Consider the following 8,778-nt stretch of genomic DNA (forward strand, 5'->3'; position numbering starts at 1 on the left):
AGTTGGGGCAAGATGTCACAAATTACATTTTCCGACAGGTAAATAAAAACAAATACAGAGTTTTATAGGTTGGGGCATGTGTTCGATTAGGAGACAATGTCACCTATCAATTTTAACCCCAAATTTTTACATTTTATTTTGGAGCTGTGGACAAACATGCAGCCAATAACAACTTAAGGTTGGTACATGTTGATCTGAAAGCACAGCCGCCAAAATACATAAATGAATTAAAGCTGCAAGCAGCGATGAACGGGCCCTCGCACTCATGGCCAACGCCCCTCCTTCCAGCCCCCCCCAAAAAGAGAATATTAAAAATACGATAAATGTAAAAAAATAAATAAAATTAAACAAGATTTATCTTCTCATTACAAGCAATAAATCTTGTTCCACTGGCAGATTTTTCTACTTATTTTAAGTGAAAACAGGTGAACAGGTGAAACAGATGAAAATGGTGTGTTTTTTTTCAGTTATGAGTCTTGTTTTAAGTGTAATGAAGTTTTTTTTACTAAAATGAGACATTTTCACTAGAAATAAGACAAATATTTTTGTTAAGATTTTGAGTTTTTGCAGTGATCCATTTAACTTATCCTGTGAAGGACAGAGTCATATTGATAAGTTCAGAAAAGTGTTTTTTATTGTTGTGTTTTGATGTATTTGATGTAAGCCCAGTGGATATTTAAAGCTTACAGAAGGCTGCATTTAACTGCTGCTATGTCATTCCTGCAGTATTTCTGCAGCTGTTTTGGTCACTGCTATTATTTGTAATATATTATATTATTTGTAATCAGCACAAATTATCTGTCCCCATATGATAAAATCCACCATCCCCCCTGATTTTTTTTTACAACTCGAGTACTGGCTGCGGTTCTGTTTAAAGCCGGGCAGACACTGTGCCATTGCCGGCTCGTTTTGAACCAATTTTCCTCTTGTTTCAATCATTAATATGTGTGCAGACAAGGTAAAAAAAAAAAAAAAAGAAAACTCAAACTCTTTCAGTTCACTGTGTTTTCTAGTAGTTCTTCTAGTTTTCTATTGTTACTTTTAAGTTTACTGTTCCCTTTGTGGTTTTACTGGTTGTAAAGCATGTAGCTTTAATTATCACCCAATTCTGTGTTTCACCTTGTTAGTCAACTTCACTCCAACTCATTACCACCAATTTTACACTTATTTTTGGAATGAATGGTCAATAGACCTCATTTACATAAAATCATAGCTCATTTTTGAGATAGATAAAGATAAGCCGAAATTCTGAATTTTTTTGACTATAGTTAAACTCAGAGGCATATAAATTGATGGATTATCACAGACGGGTATATGTGAAAATGAAATGAAATCATTTAAAATGTTTGGACCACCACCCAGCACCAGCCAGTGGTTGGTGGGTCAAATTGAATATCACAGGAGAGGAGAAATTGAATAAAATATCCATAATTCAATGCAAGTAGTGATCAGAGGTGGGTAGTAACGAGTTACATTTACTCCGTTACATTTACTTGAGTAAGTTTTGGGAAATTTTGTACTTTTAGGAGTAGTTTTGGATAACTGTACTTTTTACTTTTACTTGAGTAGATTTGTGAAGAAGAAACTGTTCCTCTTACTCCGCTACATTAGGCTACGTTGAGCTGTTACTTTTCTTTTATCCTTTTTATCCGTGTACAATCTCATGACATCACTGGGTGATTCTTTGGGAAAAAGGTTTGTTTTTGCATGTTTTGTCACATTTACACAGACTCAAACACACACAGAGTTTCTATGAGTTCATGTTTGTTCTAGTTCTGCCTGGTTGAAAAAGAAAAGTACAAAGGCTGGAAATTTTGTGCTACTGGTGCTTAATTTATTTTTTTATTCTGTTATTTTATTATTTATTAAAGTTCTTGAATTTACTTTACGCTTATTTTAATTTAAGCTATTTTTCATTTTTTTATTAATTTTAATTTATTTTATTGATTTTAATTTGCCTGAAGGTGATTATTTTGTACTTTTGTCTTTTTGAATGGGTGTGTTAAAAAAATAAATCAGACGTTACTCAACAGTTACTCAGTACTTGAGTAGTTTTTTCACCAAGTACTTTTTTTACTTTTACTCAAGTAATTATTTGGATGACTACTTTTTACTTCTACTTGAGTCATATTATTCTGAAGTAACAGTACTTTTACTTGAGTACAATTTTTGGCTACTCTACCAGCTCTGGTAGTGATCATCAATTTTATTTGAAATGAGTGTAACAGAGGCAGTTATATGGAAGAAAATCATATTTTTGATATAAAAGAAAAGTGAATATGGGTCAATTTGACCAAAAGACCACAGAAGGGTTATCTATTAACATTTCAACATAATCAACTCATCCAAGAGATATTCAGAAGAGCTTCTCATCTGCAAATGGTACAGTAGATGAGCTGCCATACAAAGGAATTTCCCTTTGGGGATTAATAAAGTAATTCTTATTCTTATTCTTAAAATCCGTCTAGCTGACGTGACCCAGGCAGACCAAACAACAGGCTTCAGCTTGAGCGGCCGTTTTCCGCTTGGTCCTAGTGCTGACCTGTCTCCATTTAATATAGCGTAACATTGTTTTTGGACGGTAAAAACTGCAGGGGACCAAAACTGCCTTTTGAAAAAGTGCAGGATACATGTCCCCCCCCCCATATTACGTCCGTGTATGAACGTACAGTCAGTGTGAGCAGAGACCTGTCGCATCAGAGCATCAGGTCCGTCCCAGCCGGTGTTCTGCCAATTTCTGCTCCCTGCCGAAAAAATGCTACGTTTGGGTTCTGCGCATGCGCACAGTCGATTTTCAAAGTTTGCATCATTTCTTGCACGATGTAAAATGGATAATGGGATATTGATTATTTGATCCTTCAAAATACACGACCCATGACATGAATGCATTACACTTTGTGAACATTATACGATAAAGAGAAAAAAAACAACAATTCTATGGCTTTATTTGATATTCATTCAGTCATTCGCCTTAATTTAACCAGGCAGGTCATTAAGAACACATTCTTATTTACAATGACGGCCTGGCAAGAGACAAGGACCACTTGGGGGTGAAAGGAAGTGGTTTAGGGAGTAAAACACAGTAAAGTTGTGGCTCTACAAAGGTGGAAAACCTTTAGGTAGCATTTTTTGGCAAAGCTGCAGAAATGGGCAGAAATTGGCTCTCGGCTCTGCGCGTGGCCGCGCGTGGCCGCGCGCGGCCGCGCGCTCCTGATCGGGATCGCGGATGGAAGCTCAATAATAATATAATAATATAATAAAATAAAATAATTGCAACACGCATTAAAAAACCACAATACAACTTACGTGACGTGACGGCGTGACTCCACATGTTGCTGCAAGTTGCAACAACCCCCCTCCCCCGCCCCGCCCCCGACAGCTTCCAGGAGCTGCGGCTGCGCGTTCCCGCGGTCTGCGCGCACGCGGCCCGCAGACAGCTTCATGCTTCTAATCCAACTCAAAACATTCATTATAAATCGCCTCTTGCACATACAATGCTCAAATCATATAATTTTCAACAATATTTTTACGAAGTTAGAAGTTAATTCGACATTGCATGACAAAGTAAAGATTTATTTCAAAATGAGTTCATATTTTGAATAAAGTCGGTGACAAACTGTCCCAAATATAGAATGGATATCAGAATGGAAGCCTGATTAAATGTATTGATTTTGGGTCAATTTGGACCAAGTATTTGAAAGTTAAAACAACTTTTATGTTCATGGCGAGACACCGAAATTTGACAACCTCTAACAGCGACGCCCTTTGAGAAAAACTTACAGTTTTCTCTGTCAGCCATCGTCAATGTCTTACCTATTTATGTGACCAACTTTGAGATCCATCCGCTCATCTCCCTTTGAGCACAGATGCATACTAGAAGACATGACAATTCCTGGTGCCAACAGGTGGCGCTACAACCGATCCTGAATATTCCACCATAGATGTCTTCAGGCTCAGCCTACAATCATGCACATACGTTTTCAACCACATCAAATCATGTATTGCTGAATTACAGCCAATTGGTGTTTCATGGCGAGCCTTAAAAATGACCCCAAACTTCGCCGGATCACTACGGTCACGCCCTCTGGTAAAAACTTAAAAGCTTCGCAATTTAGCGTCGGCCATGTGTCTAGATTGTACAAACCAAGTTGTGAGCCAATCTGATAAAATCTCTAGGAGGAGTTCGTTAAAGTACGAGGCCTAGAAATGATCAGAATTCATAAAAAATGACATTTTCTGTTCAAAATGCCGGACTTCCTGTGTAACTTAGAGCATGTGTCCAAGAGACTTTTTTGTAGGGCTTTGTCTGATATAATAGACACATAAAGGTCATTGCTGTAAGTCAAACCATATTGTGGGGCTCGTCAAAAACATAAAATAGGTGGCGCTATAGAGCCTAATCCTTTTTGACCCATGCCTGTCGCCCATAAAATACGTAATTTTACGCGACTCTGGAAGCGTGTGCAAAACACGCGCGGCCGCGCGCTCCTGATCGGGATCGCGGATGGAAGCTCAATAATAATATAATAATATAATAAAATAAAATAATTGCAACACGCATTAAAAAACCACAATACAACTTACGTGACGTGACGGCGTGACTCCACATGTTGCTGCAAGTTGCAACAACCCCCCTCCCCCGCCCCGCCCCCGACAGCTTCCAGGAGCTGCGGCTGCGCGTTCCCGCGGTCTGCGCGCACGCGGCCCGCAGACAGCTTCATGCTTCTAATCCAACTCAAAACATTCATTATAAATCGCCTCTTGCACATACAATGCTCAAATCATATAATTTTCAACAATATTTTTACGAAGTTAGAAGTTAATTCGACATTGCATGACAAAGTAAAGATTTATTTCAAAATGAGTTCATATTTTGAATAAAGTCGGTGACAAACTGTCCCAAATATAGAATGGATATCAGAATGGAAGCCTGATTAAATGTATTGATTTTGGGTCAATTTGGACCAAGTATTTGAAAGTTAAAACAACTTTTATGTTCATGGCGAGACACCGAAATTTGACAACCTCTAACAGCGACGCCCTTTGAGAAAAACTTACAGTTTTCTCTGTCAGCCATCGTCAATGTCTTACCTATTTATGTGACCAACTTTGAGATCCATCCGCTCATCTCCCTTTGAGCACAGATGCATACTAGAAGACATGACAATTCCTGGTGCCAACAGGTGGCGCTACAACCGATCCTGAATATTCCACCATAGATGTCTTCAGGCTCAGCCTACAATCATGCACATACGTTTTCAACCACATCAAATCATGTATTGCTGAATTACAGCCAATTGGTGTTTCATGGCGAGCCTTAAAAATGACCCCAAACTTCGCCGGATCACTACGGTCACGCCCTCTGGTAAAAACTTAAAAGCTTCGCAATTTAGCGTCGGCCATGTGTCTAGATTGTACAAACCAAGTTGTGAGCCAATCTGATAAAATCTCTAGGAGGAGTTCGTTAAAGTACGAGGCCTAGAAATGATCAGAATTCATAAAAAATGACATTTTCTGTTCAAAATGCCGGACTTCCTGTGTAACTTAGAGCATGTGTCCAAGAGACTTTTTTGTAGGGCTTTGTCTGATATAATAGACACATAAAGGTCATTGCTGTAAGTCAAACCATATTGTGGGGCTCGTCAAAAACATAAAATAGGTGGCGCTATAGAGCCTAATCCTTTTTGACCCATGCCTGTCGCCCATAAAATACGTAATTTTACGCGACTCTGGAAGCGTGTGCAAAATTTGGTGAGTTTTTGGGCATTTTAAGGCCTCCAAAAAGGCAATTTATTTATGGCGAGAATAATAATAATAATAATAATAATAATAATAATAATAATAAACATCACAGATACAATAGGGTCCTCGCACTTTCAGTGCTCGGGCCCTAATAAGTACAATTCATTGATTGATGATGTGCTGTATGTATTGCAATGGGAACCTGCATTTTGTTGGTGCTTGCCACAGAGAGTTGACTTCTGTTTTTAGAGAAAAATAGGGATATGTACAGTATGCTGTTTTTGTTGGTTCCTGGACACAGGCTGCCTTAAGCAATGTGCATTGTTTTGATTAGCATATGAGAGATGGTTCAGTTTCAATAAAGGGAACCTATTAAAAACAACACTTGACACTTAAGGGCATAACTCAGTGTAAGTCATCCTCGCCGTAATTTCATTGCAACATTTTTCACAACAGCTTTCCTGACTTGTCTTTTAAACCGTTGTAACCTCAATCCTATTTACTTCTGAGCCGTTTTAATGGATTTCAATTACATTTATTTTGATATATGAGTATATAAAGCTGTCGCGTGTGTATTTACACAAACGAGCCTTTTCATCCACAAGTTTGCAGAAAAAAGAGAACATGCAGGATGCAACGAGCCATTTCACAGATCGACAGAAACGTGCTCACACGCTGCATATTTTAAATCTAGTTTGTTTCTACTCTTGTTCTGGTGTCTCCTCGTGAGGATACATCTGGATAACGTGTTTCTGAATAAGTGTTTGGGTGTTGGAGGAAGTGAAGGGTCTCTGAGAAACATGCATGCTGGCCCTCTTGCAGATAATCATTCACTGGACAAGAAAATGTATTACCCACACAAACACGTACAGTATACGTCCAAACAAATACGTTGAAATCAGCACCAGCATCATCAATCCGTTGCCTTCGTCTCTCCAATCCAATCATGGGATTTGTTGTATGACAATTGATAAAAATATTTCTTTTTGTTTTTCTTTTTTTTTTTGTAGATTTTTGCACACTTTTAATTTTAAGACCCCACATAAAATAAGTAAAAGAAAATGCATATTTTGGTTATGAGGCTATGAAAAATTAGGGGTGTTGATCTGATGCTTTTTCTCTGAGCTTAAAATTTTATGCCCTCGTCACTTAAAAAAAAGAAAAGTCGCTTCCTCCTGACTAAGACAGTCTCGCTGATGAAAGATTCTTTCTCACAACAAGAATCACAATTATGGCAGTAAATATGTTGATTGTGTTGGAACGCGGCTTAACTAAACACAGCAGGAGCTCTGAAACTGCTGCATTAATTCAAATTGATTTGACAAATTGGAGTTGATGCAATGTTTTCCACAAAGGGAATTTAAACAAAGGCGCGTGTACAAGCCCCGCACAAGCTGTCAGAGGGGGATGGAGGGATATTTGACTTAAACAACAGGATTTCACAGACACTCAAGAGGGTTTTTGTCTCCCACAGTAGCCCCTAGGTGTTTAGAGTCAGCAGCTGCTGTATCAATTCAGAGACCGCTGTCGTAGCTATTTGTAGCTCAGTAATACCTTTAACAATACATTTCCTGACTCAAATAAAGAGGGAGACATATTTTCACATAATACACTTTGGATGCCCTGCTTTAACCTCTTAAACTTTGTGCAAGTTTTGTTTTCTTGTTACCGTGGGCTCGCATTAAGAAACTGAATATTATGACATGGGCAATAAAATGTGTGATGTCCACATATGTGTATGCCAGGTATTAGGAGGTTTTAATCCTGTTTCTTCCCATATGAAGTAAAGCATCAACCCAAACACAGATCAGATCCACAAATATTTTTAAACAGGAAAGCCCCTCAACAGCGATCATTTCTTATTCTATCTGATCTGAGACATCAGCTGGAATCCCTCCAGGCTGCGATACACAGACATCAATTTCAGGCACTGTGAGTTTACATGCATACTGCTTGCAACATGCCGAGACAAAAACGTAATAATTTATCGCTGGTACGTACGGTATAAATATTTGATGGGAAAAATATTACAGATTGCAGGTGTGGAAGAAATACTATAAATGTTTTAGAAGGGCAACAACCTCTACTTTTGGGGACACAAAGATCGATCCACAACGGAATGTAATCAGTCTGTATAGCTGCGTTTCTTTGTCTGGTGAATGTACAAAGAAAAGGATCGGAGAAATTAATGATTAATTTGTTTGTTGCTCCCATCTCCCTCAAATTTTCAAATCATTAAGCATGTAAGTGATTCAGTTAATTAATTAGATGATCAGTAAATTGATTTCAGGGTCAGAATTTCGGAACCACTGCTGACTCGTGACTTCTAAATTGAATTAAGCAATTTAGTGCAGAATTAAGTAAATATGAATGATTATTAAGGATAAAAGGATAAATAAAAAAAGTGTCTCATATCTCATTGTGCCTTCTAGTTATATATAAATGGGTTTATATAGGGTGTTTTCTTGATGTTTATATTGGTCCTGATTTCCACCCAAACCTGTCATCAGGGAATGACCACTTTTTTGAGGACTTTTATTTTGTTAACACAAAGATCTAATAAATATATTCACTTCCTCAAAACCCTTGGATTATTCACACCCTTTTTCTTTTTTTTTTTGCAAACTGATCAGTTCACCCATAATAAACCTATATTACCAGATGTATCATATTTAATAGTTACGTTTCTGAAAACGCTGTACCACTCCCATTATCAAGAAAAGGTTCTATACAAAAATGTATGATTGAAATAAATACATTAAAAATTACATAAAATTACCTCATGTATTCATAATGATACAAAAAAAATCTAATTTGAAACTGTTAAAGACACAACTGGGAGTGTTATTTCCCCGTTTGATATAAGATTAGCACTTCAAATAATAAAAAAAGCAGTAATACCAAAGCAGTAATACATCCCAATCTGTTTGATACTCAAACCCTTGAACTTATTTTTGATTAAGAGTGTGAGGGAAATGCTTTCTTCTGTTGCTCTACTTTTTTCTATGTCTTCCATTATTGTTCTCACTCTTTCAT

This window comes from Cololabis saira, chromosome 6, assembly GCF_033807715.1.
Source record: "Cololabis saira isolate AMF1-May2022 chromosome 6, fColSai1.1, whole genome shotgun sequence".
Classification (NCBI taxonomy): Eukaryota; Metazoa; Chordata; class Actinopteri; order Beloniformes; family Belonidae; genus Cololabis; species Cololabis saira.